The sequence below is a fragment of the Mustela lutreola genome, chromosome 10 (assembly GCF_030435805.1).
Source record: "Mustela lutreola isolate mMusLut2 chromosome 10, mMusLut2.pri, whole genome shotgun sequence".
Classification (NCBI taxonomy): domain Eukaryota; kingdom Metazoa; phylum Chordata; class Mammalia; order Carnivora; family Mustelidae; genus Mustela; species Mustela lutreola.
The window spans coordinates 97,454,456-97,472,290 of NC_081299.1; the positions used below are offsets into that span (position 1 = coordinate 97,454,456).

General features: G+C 42.0%; 1 protein-coding gene and 1 long non-coding RNA gene across 7 annotated transcripts in view; one reads left to right on the forward strand and one right to left on the reverse strand.

Moving 5' to 3' along the window:
• Positions 1-964: 964 nt before the first annotated feature.
• On the reverse strand, positions 965-7,449 carry LOC131810410 (uncharacterized). 2 transcript variants are annotated; one of them, XR_009345571.1, is made up of 3 exons: positions 7,317-7,449; positions 6,459-7,125; positions 965-3,565 (listed from the first exon to the last, which is right to left on the reverse strand). It is a non-coding gene; the product is annotated as an uncharacterized LOC131810410 (long non-coding RNA). The 2 variants fall into 2 exon arrangements; XR_009345570.1 differs by lacking the exon at positions 965-3,565 and having other exon boundaries at positions 4,759-7,125.
• Positions 7,392-17,835, forward strand: part of HIPK1 (homeodomain interacting protein kinase 1) — a 52,378-nt gene continuing 41,934 nt past the window's right edge. For 2 of the 5 annotated variants that reach the window (XM_059138320.1, XM_059138322.1), the window contains exon 1: positions 7,728-7,872. The gene's annotated coding sequence lies outside the window, so the exon portion shown is untranslated. Of the gene's footprint in view, positions 7,473-7,726; positions 7,873-8,389; positions 8,549-17,835 lie in introns of those variants that run through there. The other 3 variants (XM_059138321.1, XM_059138319.1, XM_059138323.1) reach the window with 3 other exon arrangements.

Sequence of the window (17,835 nt, forward strand, 5' to 3'; positions counted from 1 at the left end):
GTCAAGACTCCAAAGCTCATGTTTTACTTCTGTATTGGACATTCTGGGAGCACTGAGGTTGGTCGGGCAGAAGCCCATTTTGCATCAGAGAATTTACCCTCCAGGATTTGATCGGACCCCTCCTCCTCCCCACCTCCAAAGGCGTCACCTGCTAACCTCTTAATAGCTTGAATATTTGATAAAAGTGAGTTTCCAGAAGTAATAATGACAAAATGAAGTTAAATTTCACAGCCAAAGATGAAGATTGCTGGGTTTTCCAAAACTCTATTCTATAGTTAATTGAATTCTGATGCTTTGAGCACCATGAATAAACACACAGTAATTTAGTCAGCCAAATAGTTACTGGTACTGACCACATATCAGGAATTGTGTTAGGCAAGGGATACTTTGTTAGGGCCTTTTTGATTTCCGAGCCTGCAGGAAGTGCAAAATGACTTAGCCCAAATAATAGTCAATGATTGAATTTCGAGTTCCTGTCCCGATGCATAGACCTCTCTCTCGTGGGTCTCGGTTTCCCTTCCCAGATCATTTGTTTTGGCTTTGGCTTTGGCTTAGAATTGAAAATAGGAAAAGACATATGGAAGGCAGGTGCTAAAAGCTTGTGTAACAGTTGGTCGAAGGTAAGAAGCTACAGAATGGTGGAGACATAATGAGACACGACGATGACCCAGGGAAGGGGAGAGAAAAGCTGAATTTTGCTGAATAAAGAGTTGGTATATGGAGAAAGTGAGGGAGTAAGGTGGTGATGTGTAGATAAGGGAGGAAACAGAAATGGTTAGGGGGAAGGAGGGTCTGAGGAGGAATAAATATGGTTGTAGGGGTATTTAAGGCATTGTTTCTTCTCCCATAAGGCTCTGGATGGACTCTTGAAAATTAGGAGTCAGGTCTCTTGCCCATTATGTCTAAATCCTGCAAAACTCTCTCCCCTCCCCTTTTTTTGAAGTGAAATTCACATGACACACAATTAACCATTTTTAAAAGATTTTATTTATTAATTTGACAGAGAGGGAGGGAACACAAGCAGGGGGAGCAGGAGTGGGAGGAGGAGGCTTCTCAAGGAGCAGGGAGCTGGATGTGGAACTCTGATTCCAGGACCCTGGGGATCATGAGCTGAGCCAAAGGCAGATACTTAATGACTGAGCCACCCAAGTGCCCTACAATTAACCATTTTAAAGTGTACGATTCAGTGGCATTTCATGCATTCATAATGTTAACTAGCTGTATTTGACTCTTTCTCTTTAATCCCATGGCCGTGGCCTCTTTCCAAACTCTCCTTCCATCCAAGTCATTTCTGCTAGGACCCAGTCCCCCAAATGTCTTATTTTGATACAAAAAGAGAACAAGACCAGCAAGACTTACACCTGAAAGCAGGGAAGCCAGTTCCTACTTGCAATCCCACTCTTCAGCCCAGCAACCACCCAGCTTTAGTGGGGAGATGCTAGGGAACATGAGAAGTATGGGAGCCAAGAGGGGACCAAGCCTTTTTACCATACAGAGGAGGGACTCGCTCACCTGTTATCATAACACAGGTGGGCACTTCATTTCACTGTTCTGTATACCACACTCATCTCTGCCTGGTTTTAGTTTCTAACCCCGTGGCTCCCTGGTGGCCTAGCGCAGACCAATAACTCCTTCCCAAGGAGTACTTGTCATGCTGAAGAGCTCGTGTCCATTGCATGTGATAATGTAATGGTGTTTTTAGTCTGTTCACATTTTGCATGGAAAAGGTACTTAAAGATAGTTACTAAAACCAAATAACATCTCACTGATGGCCTGGCTGAAACAGTGCTGTCTTCTTTAAGTCCCTGTTCGGTCAATAGAGATACTTCTAGATGCATCTGTAGTGATCTCCAGACAGTAACTGCTATGTTTCTGACCACTAGTAATGCCACTTTGAGGACCAATCTCAGATTTGTTATAATTGTTCCTAATTTATTTCCTAAATTAGATTGTGAGGTCCCAGAGGACACAGAATATGCTTTATTCATCTCTTTATTCTGTCTAACTGAATGCCTGGTACTTATTATACAGTCAATAAATCCTGGAAGAAAATGTTTTTAAAAAGGTTCTATTTAGTCCCCATCATATATGCTGGGTTTGCCCTCTAGGAAACCAGTTCAGGGGCCAGAACAACTTTTCCTGGCTTATTGCTGTGAGAAGTGCTCAAGAGAGCAAAGTGATTCAGTTCATGATTTCCCAGGTGTAGCTGAAGCAGACAGCAGGAACCCAAACAGCTTCCTTGGGTATTAGGAACTGAATATAGGAATTGACCAGAGTAGATTCTGTCACCCATTTGGTTCAAACCATCCTTCCCAGTTTGTCGGTCACCACTCATACCAGGAGAGATCTTTTGTAGGAATCACATTGCTTCTTCCTCCTCACCATGCCACTTGATCTTACCAAGATCCACAGGGACCATCTCACTGCAAATCCTCTGGCCACTTTTCCATCTGTATTCTCCTTTACTTCTCAGAACATTCAGATACCACCAATTAGCTCCTTTTCCCAGAAAAGCTCTCCTACTTCTCTCTCGTGTCACTTAAGAATGATTTTTGGCAGCAAAGAACAGAAAACTCGTCTAGCAGTGTTCTTGAAACATATGAACGTTTGTTTACTTAAAAAGTCCAGAAGCAGCGGGCAGTCCCAGTTCCATTCAGAAGCTTATTTCTGTCATCAAAGACTCCTTTCTGTCTCCTTTGCTGTCCTCCATCCTGACTGTCTTCATCTTTGTTTGCTGTCACATTTATGGTCACAAGATGGGTATGACAGCTCCACGCCTGGTGTTTTCACTCCTTTGTCTCAGCAAAAAGAGAGGCAGGGGCAAAAGAATTTCTTCTGTGAAGGTCCTGTCTTTTTTATACAAAAAGAAAAATTTTCCTGCGAGCCTCCTACTAGACTTCCTTTCCTATTTCAGAACTGAGTCTATACCCACTCTTAGACTAGTCACTGGTGACAAGAACTGGAATTACCAGGATTGGTTTGGATCACTGTAATTCATTTCCTGATTTGGTGAGATGAAGTTACCTTCTTTGAAATCAAAGGATCTTCCTTCTGTCTGAACAAAACTGGGATCCTACTAATATGGAAGAAGTAACATAGAAAATAGCTTTTGGACAAGCATGGTGGAGACTGGCCTAATTTTTACTATGTCAAGTCTCTTGGGCACACAGATAGATTGTGTCATCTCCTAAGCATTGCAGCAGTATCCATGTTCCTGAGTTACCACCAGTGTGATGTGTGCAAAGTAGATCTATGTGTTTGCTACCTGCAGGCCTGGCCTATAAAAAATTCCTACATGGGATGGCTCAGTTGGTTAAGCAGCTGCCTTTGGCTCAGGTTATCATCTCAGGGTCCTGGGATTAAGCCCCGCATTGGACTCTCTGCCCAGCACGGAGTCGGCTTCTCCCTCCCTCTCTCTCTACGCTCTTTCTCCCAAGTAAATAAATAAAAATCTTTAAAAAATACTTCCCACACAAATAATCCATATTTTCTCTTCCCTTTGTTTTTTTCTGGCCACATACAAAGCACTCAGTGGAGAAATCCAATGCTCCAAGGAATGGTGAACCTGCAAGAATCAAGATGAATGTGGAATATGTGAAAATTGGGCATGCTAAAAAAGACACAGGAGCGGGGTACCTGGGTGACTCAGTCGTTGGGCATCTGCCTTTGGCTCAGGTCATGATCCCAGGGTCCTGGGATCGAGCCCTGCACTAGGCTCCCTCTCAGTGGGAAGCATGCATCTCCCTCTCCCATTCCCCCTGCTTCTGTTTCCTCTCTTGTTGTGTCTCTCTCTGTCAAAATAAATAAATAAATAAAATCTTAAAAAAAAAAAAAAAAGACAAAGGAGCTTGAAAAGGCCCTCATTGACTAAATCTGGAAAATTTTATCATGCAAATAATTAAGGACTGTAAGGAATAAACCATTGAAAAACACAGTAATCCATGAGTCTATATCATTAATAGATAACTAATTAATTAATAAGAGATAAGGGAGGATTGGTACAAGTAAGAACCATCAATAGATGCTAAATCTATGGGAACACATTTGATGAGGAGCAGGATATTTGCAGGGTCTAAGATGTCTCCCCATGGATTGCTTATTACAGGGAAAAAAATAGTAAATATACTGTGGAGGAATCAGACACCTCAACAAGGTGACTAAAATTATCATCACCCATTGAGGGAGAGAGTCATCATCTGACCTTGGGTTTGATATCCTGAGAAGGACACAATATCACAATATCACAATAGTATTCTGGCCAGGAATGGATAACTGGGATCTAATAATGAATAAAGGTGAGACAAACATAAACAACAAATTGGAAATGAGGGACATTCTCTTGTCCAAAGGGGGTGGGCTGTACCCTTCAAAAATATCAAAGACAAAGAAAAGCTAAGGAACTGATACAGATTAAAGGAGACTAAAGAGACATGCAATATATGGATCCTCTTATTCGAAGGGGAAAATGGGTAAGAATGACATTATTGGATTAATTGATGAAATTTGGAATATGGATGTAGATTGAAGTATGGTATCAATGTTAAGTCTCCTGGAATAGATAACTGTACACGTTGTGTATGTAAAAGAATGTACATATTCTTAGGACATTGAAGTATTAAGGGATAAAGGGGCATGGTAGATGCCATTTACTTTCAAATGGTCAGAAAAAAATGGGTGTATGTGTGCTATCTATTTGAGACTGCAAGTGTTAGAGCAAAAGGGGCAATCAACAAATCCAAATTAATCAACAAATCCAAGTAAAGGATATATGGGTGCTCTTTTTATTATCAACTTCTCTGTGTGTTTGGAATTATTTCCAAGTAAAAAAGTTTTCTGGGATCTAGATTTTAAAAAACCACTGAGGATGCCCTCTTGTTTCAAAGGCTTTTTTCATGTTCTGCCTCTTATCCTTTCCTTCAGACCTTTTGTCTCACCTGGTTTCCCCCAGTTTTACAACTGTCAGCTTCTACTTGAATTCTCTCTCTCTCTCTTTTTTTTCCTGGACCCTTGGATTCACTATTTGTTCGGATAATTGGACAAGTTTTTTGATTCAACTTCTCCTGTGACTCAGCCTTTGGGTCAGCTTCTCCTACTTGGTCTTAAGTAATGCAGCTCCCGAGCGAGTACTTCCTGTCTGCAACACTGAACCTAGGCTCTAGGCCACAGAGAAATATCATACCCTAGGTCAGATTCAATGCTTCCAACTAGCAACAGCTCCCTCTCTAGCGGCACTCATTTTGTCTAGAAGGAAAGAGTTCTCCTCTCTGACCCCTTCTCTCTAGGGTCTCTGCTTGACCAAACCTTCATCATAGCCTTCTAATTAGTCTGTTTCTCTAGTCTTTACATGTCCCAGTCAGCCATCCTTCTTCACTGCCACTGCCTCTCTCTTTAAAGCAGATTCCTTCATATTACCTGTTTGGCTAAACCTCTAAGAGTTCTTCATGGCCTTTAAAATCTGACTCAACCCAATTTACTAAGTCCGTATCTTGCCACTTCTCTGCTGAAGGGTCGGCTCTTTCAGACCATGGACCATGTATTTTCTTTTTTGTATCTTTAATTTCCAATATAGTGCCTGGCACACAAATATACTCAATAGACATTTGCTGAAGGGACAAATGAACCCAGCTACATTAAACTTGCAACTTCTTTGACCATGCCCTGTTTAAATTAAATATCTCCTTTTCTGGAGTCTTCTCCAGCTCTGTCATTCAAGTCTTATATATGTCACTATGCATTTTTTTTCCTTGTTGACTGTGAGCCAAGGGAATGTCTTATTCATTTTGCATCTGACCCAGTATCTAGGAGAATGCCTGGAATAGAGGAGGCATACAGTTTGTTGGATGGATGAATGTATATTAGAGAGGGGGAAATAATAGATTTTGAGAAGGTCTCCATGTAGTGAGGCCGACTGAAGGAATGACCCAAGAACCATGAACATAGATCAGCAAGTACAAATGAGGTACAGGGAAGTAAATACACAGATGATGATGCAGAATTAAATAATTAGAATAAAATGGGAGTCAATCAGGAAAGGTTCCCTCAAGATGGACTTTGAGATGTGTTTGAAATGAGTAAAGGGACATAATTTGAGATAATAGGAGGCTAGAAGCATGTCACTGAGTTTGGTTGAGCCAAGTCATGGTAAGTAATTAGTGTGTTTGAAGCCTGCTTTTAGAGCAGGATCTGTTCTACTCCAGAGCTCAAGTACTGCCTTTTTCCTGGCTCCTCCCCAAGTGGGCATGCTCACCCACTCTCTGTATTTTGATGTTTCCCAGGTCAGCCCAATGTAGGACTTTATGTTCTCAGTTCCTGTGAAAATAAGCAAACAAAACTGTCCCGTGGGATTGAACACTTGCTAACCTTGGTCCTCTAGGGAAATAAACTTCCCTTTTCCCAATAAAACAGAACTGCTCCTAGTGATGTTAAGCCAGAAAAGAAACCTTAACGAACATACTAACGTAGTATTACCACTTCTTCACAAGAGTATTAGCACATCTTCACTTTTTTTTTTTTTTCTTTTTGTGAGGAGATGGAGATCCAAATAGGTCAAGAATGTATACAAGTGAGATCTGAGAAATACAGGGTAATAGCAGAATCTTGACTTTGCCACTTCTGTCCCCCTCCTCAAAGAGTATATGCAAACAACCATGATGCTGGACGGTCACTTTGTAGGGCTCAGATCATTGCTGCCTCCAGCACTTTGCAGGATAGAAAAAATAAACAGGTTATACTACTGTCTCTAAAAATGGTCTCCACTTTAGGAACAAGAACATTTTACACAGCGGGAGGTGCTTCTGAAGTCCTAGGGAGAGAATCTCTTGACTTGGGGAGATGGCAACAGTCTTTCTTTTAGGATAACCTAGTTTTTACAGTGTCCATTTTTTTTTCTGAATGCTGTGTGTCCAATGCACTCCCGTTCCTGAATACGCAGTCTTACTGTCTTCTGCTCCAGGCAAGAACGTTATGGTAGCATTCGCTCACTGCACGTTTTGAGGGGCTGGGTCCAGAGCACAGCTGCTCCTTCTCACCTCTCAATGCACACAGTTTTCCTATGGCGGGCAGCGGTAGTCCTGATGTACGAGGCTTCCAGATCCCGTGCACGGATGCCACTCTGCCAGAACGACTCTAGATGGCAACGAAACGTTTAAGCCTAAACTGAGGTAATTCCTCACCAGCAGGGGGGCTTCCCGGGTAGGCACTGCTTCGCCGCGCGCAGCCCAATCTCTGGGGGAGTCACACTAGACTGTGGTGATGTCACACTGGCTGGGATGACATTTCACAGCTGGACCCCCTCCCCCCCAACCGCCACCAAGCACCTTTAAATCATCGCGGAGTCTGTAGCGCGGAGGGGGCGGGGAATCCGGCCCCCGCACTCGATCCACGCTGGCTCCCCACGGAGGCCCCCCCACTCCCACCCCCATCTGTACTATGCTGTCCTCCTAATCCGCCTGCTCCTCGACACTTCCGCCTCAGTAGGTGTCATGGCGCTGGACTGTGAATGGTTCCCGCGGGGCGGGGCCGCCGGATGGGGGCGGCCGCTCGGCGCTCGGCTCGTCGGGTCTGGCGACAACGGCGGCTGCGGAGCGAGGGGCCCGGCGGTGGCCCCGGACGGCAGCGGGAGGCCGAGGCGGGAGCGCGCGGGGCTGAGGCGGCGGCGGCGGCGGCCAGGGGCCGGGCGGCGGAGCGGGCGGGAGGCTGAGGGGGCTCCCCCCGCGGGACGGGCGCTGGGACGGCTCCGGGGGGCGGGGGCCAGGGCCCGGGCCGGCTCGCGCGGGGGGTATGATGACCCGGCGACGGGGCCCCGGATCTCGTCTCCTCCGCCGCCTCCTCGCGGCAGCCCCAGCTCGCGGCTGAGAACCAGACCCACCGGCGGTGAGTCGGACCGGGCGGGAAGGGGCCTCGGCAGGGAGCAAGCTCCCATCCGCTTCCCGAGGCGGGGTCGGGAGGGCCGCGGGCTCTCAGGGGCGCCCGGCCTGCGGGGGGCGCCTCCCTGGGCGCGCCCCCACCCGGGACGCGGTGCCCCGTCCGGCTGCCCGGCCGCTAGCGGCCGCGGAGGAGCTTGCGTTCCCGGGAAAGCGAGGAGGCTCCGGGCTTGTTTTCGGGGCAACTCCCCCTGCCTCCTGCCACTTCTCTTTGGGGCGTGTTGTTGTCCTCAGATGACAGGGGGCCGCCTTGCGCCTCCTCACCCGGCCGGTTTTTTCCCGGCCGTCGTGGCAGGTTCCCAGCGTGTGGCTTGTGCGTGTGTATTTCACAGCTCTGCTTATCACCATGGTTTTGGGTTATTTGTGCTCTTTGCGACCAGGAAGCGGTGTCTAGAAAGGACGGCGGTGGTGGTGGGGTGGGTGTGGAAGCTTTTCTATCCTCTCCGCTTCTGTTCTTTAATCGTTAGGTTTGTAATTTGTAATGATGGTGGAGACTACGTGGGACCAGCCCACCTAATGTGTGTCTGTGCAAGGCGGATTTAGAGGTCTGGCTCGGAGGGAAACTTTTGCTGTCTGTCGCCACTTTCCCAAAGCTTTCGTTTAAAGAAAAGAGAGAGAGAGAAAAGGTGAGGAAACAACCAAAAACTCTTGGGTAAGGCCCGTACTGTTCGCAGGTCTTTGGGAAAGAGGCCCTTTTTGTGTTTAGCAACCGGGACTTGGGGCTCGGTCTCCAAGAGCGCTGGTCTAACCTCCAGTTTGTTGTGGTGACAAACCGTGAGCACTGGCCTTGTGTTTATGCTGGGCGCGTTTTCTTTCCTGTTTAAGTGGGGGAAGGGAGGAGGGGCTCGAGAAGGGGAAAAAACAATCCTCAGCCTCCGTATGTCTTTCCTGCACGTAAAACCGTCCCTCAGCTGTAGAAAGACTCGTTTTGAGGAAGCCCTAGGTGCTTTTTCTTAGTGACACTTCGGGAATTTTCAGAAATTGCATCAAAATATTCATTTCAACTGTAGACTCTTCTGCCCAGTCTGTCCTTTATCTTATTTGTTCCCTAGTAACTGATGAAAACAGCAGCCTGGCTTCCTGCTCTTGATGAAATGGGGTTAAATTAAGTGGCTGATGCCCTCAGCAAAACCTACAATTTTGCTCTTGTTTGTGTAAAGCTATTTTTGATTCCTGGTCTGTCGTGTGTGTGTTTTGAAGATTGTAGAGATTTCAAGTCATTACAGGCTTTTACTTATATAGGTCTAAAGCTTTCTGAAAACATTTCAAAAATCTAACAAGTCCTGTTACCTATGATTTGGGATCTTTACATGTAATTACCCCAGAGTTCTGTGTTACAATACTGGTATGATGGAAGTATATCTGTGACTTTAAGATACTGTTCCTTGCTGGGAGGATATTTTAGTAAAGTAACTTGTGGTTGGAACTGTAGGCAGCCAAGCCAGTAAAGCATCTGATGAGTAAAATGGTGAGTGAGATCTTGTAAATATGTATACTGGCTCTAGTTGGTAAGTAGGACTTCTGCTGGTGATACTCATAAATAGTTTATACCATTTTTGGATATTGTAGTTTTATGGATTGTAGAGTAAGTTGATTGGTAACTTGAGATTTAAAACCAAACCAAAACTCCCTCCTAAAAGAAAAAAAGATAATCTCAAAATTCACAATTCTCTGGAAAATAGAATTTCTTCATTCTGTGGTTTTGTTTTCACAAGCACAGTTCAGTCAGTAGTTGTGTTGGGAGAAATCAGTGAGCCAAACCTGCCTTGTAAACTTCTTACACTTGGAACTTGCACAACTTGTTGTTAGTTATATATTGTAACTGGTCTTTTTGTAATTTGAAGTAATTTTGCAAACATGAACTTCCTGATCTGCCCTTTTTCATTTTCACGACTGCATAAAGCAATCCATATGTTTTTAGCTTTTTTTTTTTTTTTCAAGTTTCAGTTATTTCTCCCTAGTCTCTTCCCTTACATTTCCCTTACATTGTGCCATTCTAAACACAACCCATCAAAATCATTTTTCCTTCAAGTACCACTTCAACAATCAGTGATTTGCTTTTTGGTTCCTTTTTTGTTCCTAACTTCACAGCTCCCTAAATGACTTATGTATTTTTGTACAGCATAAATTGGCTCTGTAAAAAAACCTTTTATATCCTGTTTTTATATTTTTCTCTTTCTTTTTCGTGTGTGTGTGTGTGTATGTGTGTTACATCACCTAAGCAACATTCTAAACTCCTAGAAGATAGGGAAGCTTATGTATATTTCTTTTGGATTCTTTAAGGGCACCTGGTACGGTGCTTTCCCAGAGTGCTTAATGGAAAAGAATCAGAAGACCTGAATTCTTTGCCAGCATTACAACTCATTAGCTCTATGTAAAGCTTTTTTGCCTCTCTTGGGTCTCCTTTTTCTCACCTTGGAATTAGGGGGTTTTGGAAAGAGTCTCATCAAGTCCATTTTAGCTGTAAGAATCCCTGTACTTTTTTGCCAGTGTTTTTTGCTTCAGTCGAGTACATCTCCTTACTTGAAACAGTTTTTCATTTTTCCACATTCCCTAGCATACTGGCAAAAGTTATCTCATTAATCTGAAAGAAGTTATTCCACCTTCTATCTGCCAAAGTATTGTTACCTTATTTAAGTCCTCTTTTCCTTAGGTCTTTGCTGACTGATCTAAACAGGGTCATCTCAAGATTCATGTTCCATATTGATGTTTGCTTTGTTAATTTGACATTTTCCTTATGCTTGAAACTCCTTGAGGTATAGCTTTCTTCATTCTAAATTTTATAGGCCTTGTAAACTGTTGGGTGCATATACCAAGATCATACTTTTTTACCAAACACAAAAAATACATACTTTTTTTTTGTTCTATTGCTATAGATTCATCATTCCAAATAATGAAGAGCTTGAAATTTAGGAAAAGATATCCTGTCTAGAAGGATAGTTTACAAAATATTAAAAAATATTGATTATATGGCTGTGAGTTACATAGAATTATAGAATTCCTCTTTCATCAGCTAACACCACTTATTCCACACCCTCTCTTTGCATACTAGTTGGGTAATTGGCTTGCTGGTGCCTTATGAAGGAAAGTGTTACAGGAAAGGGGTGGTGGGCTTTCATTCAAATAGTGTCCTTAGGGTTTCACGCCTATTTTTTCCTTCTGTATCACCACACTTAGAAAACTATTTTAGGTATTCTCTTGTAGGCAAGAGACTATAATTTCTATTTCAGTTGATTATTTCTCTAATTCAGTCAGTATGACACCTGAGATCCTCTTTTGTTTATATATATGGAGAAGAAAGATCTCTTTCTAGTCATTCATTCTAACAAACATTTGACACATACCGTATGTGATAGATGCTGGTGATACCCACCCCCCAAAGACACCTACTCTGGTATTTAGAATTACCCTTACAGAATTTGCAGTTTAGAAGAGAAGTCAACTTTTCTTTTTGAGATTGGGAGGGAGGAGGGGGAGGGGCAGAAAGAGAGAGAGAGCATCTTGGGCAGGCTTCACACCCGGTGTGGAGCCTGTTCCAGGACTCAGTCTCACAACCCTGAGATCACAACCTGGGCCAAAATCAAGAGTCAGACGCTTGACCAACTGAGCCACCCAGGCATCCCAAGAAGTCAGCTTTTAAATAGTCATACTTAGAATAACATTTAGGGTGGTCTCATGAGTTAATACGTGATCTGGCTCTTGTCTGCCTGCTTCTATTATTTTCTTCCTTATTCTGTTCCATCTACACTGCTCTCTTCTTCAAATAAGCCAAGAATGTGCCTTGTCACTAACTGTTCTCTTCCACTGGAATGGCTTCTTCTTGTCAGTTAGATCTTAGCTTAAGTGCCACCACCTTACAAGGCTTTCCTTGACCACCAAATCTAGAGTATCTCTGCCCCTCCCACCATCTCTGTCATATCATTGTGTTTTGTTTTCATCCATAGCATTATCTCTAGCTTCTGTTTTCTTGGGGGATATGTGTGTGTTGTTGTCTTCCCAGAAGAAAGTAAATTCCAGGAGACAAGGGATCTTGTCCATCTGGAACACCACTGTTATCCCTAGTTTCTAGAACAGTGCCAGGCAGACAAACTAGGTACTCAGTATATGTTTGTTAAATGAGTAAATGACATAAATAAGTACAGGTGTCATAAGTACCGAGAAGTGGTAGAGGATGCTGTGGGAGCCTTTACCAGGAAACCTAAGCTAGTATGAAGTGACCTGGGTGTATTTGTCAGCATAAGGCTGACTAACACATACATAATCTAGGAACATAGTTTTTCTTTCATGTGACATCCTGAAGTAAATGTTCCAGGTTCAAGTGAGCATTCTTGGTGGGCAGGTGGTTCTGCTCTTACAGGATCATTCAGAGACAGTTCTTTCCATCTTATTGCTCTGTCATCCTTGAGCATTGTTTCATGGTAGAAGCTGGGTCTCCATGAGTTTTTGCTGGTAGAAATGGAAAGGAACACAAAAAGCTGTACATTACTGTCTGTCTGTGAGAGGGGCTGATGAACATAGCCATGAGCCTGGGGTGAAGGAGAGAGTAGATTTTGATCCAAACCAACAGCCTATATAACCACACTGAAAAAATGGAGACTAACAGGATAAGTAGAAAAAGAGAAGACTAGGAGGGGACAATGAAGTTCAGAGAGGAAATATTATGTGTAAAGGAACTAGGATGGGAGAAATCAGGCCTGCTCTAGGAACTCAGAAATTTAGTGCTACTGGAAATTTGCACATTTTGTACTTTATCTCAAGGTTTTAAGCAGGAGACAGATAAGCATTTTTTTAAAGTTTCATTTGTAAGGTGAAGAATGAGTTGGGAGAAAGGAGTTTTAAAAGGGGGCTTGAGAATCCCATTTGGGGAAAGCAAGTTAGGCTGTTGAAATAGCCCAGGATTTTCAGCAGGGGTGGAGAAAAATGAGTGGAGTGGAGAGATAGATGGTGTTACGGTGAAGGAGTTTTCTTCCCAACACTACTCCTTGCTTTATTTTTACAGAATGTGTTTTCTTATTTACCTACCTTAATGATATGAATATTCTTTTCTTTTTCTTTTAAAGATTTTATTTATTTATTTGACAGAGACCACAAGTAGGCAAAGAGGCAGGCAGAGAAAGAGGAAGGGAAGCAGGCTCCCTGCTGAGCAGAGAGCCCGATGCGGGGCTCGATCCCAGGACCCTGGGATCATGACCTGAGCCGAAGGCAGAGGCTCAACCCACTGAGCCACCCAGGTGCCCCTGAATATTCTTTATATATCATCATGCTGGGGAAGATTTATATCTGTGTACATGTCAGCTGAGGACAAGTGCCAGAGGAAGCAATCAATTTACAGTACTGATTTTAGGTTATTTAGGTCACCAATTGTTAAATTGTATCAAAGAGGCAAAGATGATGCTAAGCAAAAGCAGTAGGAATTTATTATTCCTACTAGAATAATAAATTATTCCTACTGGAAGATGTAAGTTACCTGGAAAGAAAGGGCAGAACACTGACAAATGATTACCTTGGTTGTCATAACTCACTTCTCCTTTCATAGTTATAATATTTGAATCCTTTGTAGTAATATTAGCTACCTGTAGTGCCCATAATGTGGGGCACCATGTAAATGTTCAGTAGATGTGACCACGGCAGGGAGTAGGGAAGCCTTTAATTTGAAAGCTGTATGTTCTAGCAAGACTCAGTTCTCTTTAGCAATAAGTACAAATGCTAGTAACCCTTTGCCTGTTAGTTCTAGTTCCCCATGAATACTGTGGTCAAATTTGTCAATATACTTGGATAGTTAAATCCTTGGAAATCAGATTTGAAATGAAAAGACGTTTATTACTGGAGTCAAACAAGAGAGGTGAAAGTAAATTCAAGAGGTGAAGAGAGGTGCAACATTTTTAGGAAATCCCAAGTAATTTATTGGGCACTGCTCTCCTGCGAATTGGTAATATTCGTAACTTAATAGAGTCTGATACATAGTAAGTTTTCTGCAGATGTTAATTCTGTTCCATATTTTTGTTGGGAAGGCCTTACCCTAGGAAGAAAATTTCTTCCGCATTTTGCAGAGGCGGTTTTCTGGAACATAGTATCTTTATCTTGTGTCTAAGAATGGCTGCTTTTAGCTGAATTTCAGGATGTTATATAGATAAGAGTGTTGATTTTTCTTTTTCTTTTTCTTTTTTTAAAGATTTTATTATTAGAGAGAACATGAGTAGTGGGGAGGGGCAAAAGGAGAGGGAAAAGCCAACTGCCCACTGAGTAGGGATCCTGACATGGAACTCAATCCCAGGACCCTGAGATCATGACCTGGAGGCAGATCCTTAACCAAGTGAGCCACCCAGGTGTCCCAAGAGTGTTGATTTTTCCAGGCAGGTTTGATTTTGTATTTTCTTCTCACCTTGTGCTTGTTGAGGTCAGGATGAGTCCCAGCCACACTGGCATAGTACTGACTTAAGTACTACATACCCTTACTGTGGGGAAAGCCAGTCAAATTCTGGGTTGTTCTTTCCCTATGGATAGACTTAAAAGTTTGTCATACTGAATAAGAATCACGTCCATTTATATCCTTAAGCTTTTAGAAAAATTCCTAGAACTTGTGCATTTTGCAGGGCTCACTGAGGACTTGAAACCATCCGTATCTGTTATTTTATTTATTGGGTGAAAAGTTGTCCATAACATTACTCTGGTAAATGTAGTATTTTAAAGTGTCTGGTTATGAACATATTTTTAAAAATTTGGTATTATACTTCATGAATTCTTTTTAGATTTATTAACTTTATAAGCTTTCATATTCCTTGATATAGCTACAAAGTGCAAATTTTGTATTCAATTCTTTTATCAAATACTTTTAGGCACATAAAGGTTGTGCTCCTGTTTCTTGATAGGTTGTTAAAATTAGTAGCTCAACAGATATGCAATGGAAAACAAATTTCAAAAATTTGCTTCCTTTCATTGTTTAAAAATTGGCTCAGTTTTATAATAGGTGAGAAGTATTTTTGCATATATTTTAATAGGTAAATTTTGTAAAGGTACACTTGGTCTCAGATTTTTCTTTTCATTTCTTTTTTAAAAAAGATTTTATTTATTTATTTATTTTTTGATAGAGAGAGACACAGCGAGAGAGGTAACACAAGCAGGGGGAGTGGGAGAGGGAAAACAGCCTTCCCAGGGAGCAGGGAGCTCCATGCGAGCTGGATCCCAGGACTCTGAACCAGGAGCCTGGGATCATGACCTGAGCCGAAGGCAGACGCTTAATGACAGCCACCCAGGCTCCCCTTTCTTTTATTTTAATTTGGTATTATGTCAGTGATAATAGGCAGAACAAGAGGACTTGTAAGTAGCCTTGGAATTAAATTGCACTGGCTTTAGCTTTTAATTTACACTTTTTTTCCTCTTCAGGATTCATATAAATTATGAAAACTCTCGTTTAAAGTAAATCCAGGCCACATTTTAGAAATCGAAGGCTGAGGATTTGTTCTTCATTCCAGCTGTCTAGTCCATTGCAGATGGTTTTTAGTTGCATTCAGGCACAAAGAAATGTACACATTGCTTTTTTATGTTCTGTAACATCCTTTGTCATGCTTCCTTCCTTTCTTGTGTGTGTTTATTCTCTTATGACTAGTAAAATTAAACTATGTTAGTGGAGTGGAGACCCCCTCTATATCTCAAAGATGCACACAGAAAATGGAGGGATATTTGAAAAATAAAACCAGGCATTTGAAAATCCTGAAGTTTAATATGAGTGGTAGGGAGTAGATAAGAGGTTGGTAGGCAGGGGTCGAAATCATCCAATAAATACTGCATGTCTGAATATTGCCAGGGTCTCTATGGTAGTTTCTGATGCTATAAGCAAAGAACAAGACCTGTATGGCACCTATCATGGAATTAACACTGTAGCTGGAGATGGGAGTAACATTGAGTAAATAATTTTGAGTTGTAAGGGAGGAACAGGATGCTGTGGGAGTGCATGGTGGGTGGGTGGGGGGTGGTAGTTGTGGGGTGTATGTGTGTGAGTGGTGTGTGTGTGAATGAATGGTTTTCTCAGAAGAAAATCTTATTAGATTATCACAATATTAGAGGGCCTTCCAAGAACTGAAAAGGGCAGTATGGGCAGGATGGCTGGCATGGAGGAATCAAGGTGAGGAGGTTCTGGAAGACAACAACCAGATTTTTGGAGAGTGTTTTAAGGCAGGTTGAGGATTTTGGACTTGATCCACAAAGCAGTGGAAAACCCTGAAGGCAGGGGGAGGAAGGTGGTTAAGAAAGAAAGAGCAGTCATCTGATTTGCACAGTTTAAAAACAAAGATCCCCAGAGTGCATTCAGGATTAGTTTGGAGGCTATTGGCTGTTTGAACTAGAATGGTCCCAAAAGGGGTAGGAAAAAAATGGCCGATTTTGAAATATACTTAGGAGGTAGAATTGGTAAGATTTGGTTATAGATTAGAGGTGGAGTAATAAGGGAGGAGCAAGATTCAGGATAATAATACTAAATGAACTCTAGGCACTGAGACTGTACATGTGTTAAACAATTTAATTTTCAGAATAATCCCATGAATTAAGTATTATCACCAATTTTATAGATGAGGAAACCGAGACTCATTGCCTCTCTGATTTTTGGCTTAAGATGTAGTATCATAATTGAGTTAGAAGACTAGGGGTTGGGTGGGGGCTCATAAGATTAATTTTGGACTTGTTAAATTTGGGATGTCTGCAGGATACCCAAATTGCAGTGTGGAATGTTATTTGGAAATAAGAATTTGGATTTGAGGAGAGAGAAGTCTCGGTTAGAAATAAAGATTTGAGACTCTTTTGTAGATGACTAATCCTGGGAAGTAGTTATTGGGAAGAGGGAAAGTATGGACAAGAAAAGAATTAATATAGAGCCCCACAGCATCTGAGGGTTATATGATTGAGAAGGGGAAGATAAGTAGGAAATGGCTTGTTATGCTCTGTCAGTTGTTTCAACTTTTTTCTGAAAGTATTAGCTTTGGAAGTCTTGGGGTTTATTGAGTTTGAGGTGTTTATGGGATAGTCCAGGACAGAAAATTTGGCTGTTTTACTCCCTTTCTACATGTTTTTCTAAGAATAACTTCCTGTGGTTCTTCAGAAGATCCTCTCGATAGGCTTCACACCATCTTGTTTTGTGATCATTTTATCTGTGTCTCCTTACATTGTAGTGGACAGAGCTAGACACTATTAAAATAGTTAACTGAACAGAGTAGATAAGCATCCACTTTGTCCAGTACATTCTGGACACTATTTCTATGAATGTAGTTTAAGATTGAATTAGCTTTTGGGGTGTGTGTGTGTGTGTGGGGGAAACATTATTATATGTTTCTCTTACCAAATGAAAGTGTCTTTCATATACATGTGCTCCCACTAAACCTTGTATTTCTTATCCTTCTGCTTTGTGCTAGTCATATTTTGGACTATGTAGGATTCTCTATTCATGTTAAATTTCATCTGCTATTTTTGTCTTGTAGTTTCTACCCTATTGTGGTCTTTTTGAATCTGATACTTAGCAAATACTGAGTATCTGCCCAAATTTGAGTCCTGTCTAAATTTTGTAAGTGTGCCTTCTATGTCTCAATTTAAATAGTTGATCAAAAAGCTCATCAGGGCAGGAGTGAACACAGAGCTATGGAATGAGCTCTCGGGCCAAAGAGCTTGGTGCTGCTACTTAGTAGCTGTGCTGTTTTGGGCAAATTACTTTATCCACTCTGCATCTTAATTTCCTCATCTGTAAAGTGTAAATAATAGTATCTCTTCCAAAGAGTTGTGGTGACAATTAAAAGAGTAATGTATGTGAAGTGCTTAGACGACTACTTGACACATAGTAAGTGATCAGTGTTCTAAGCCATTATTATTATTATGGTTATTATTTTATAAACCATTATAGATGTTATGCTCTTTTAACAATATGACCAAC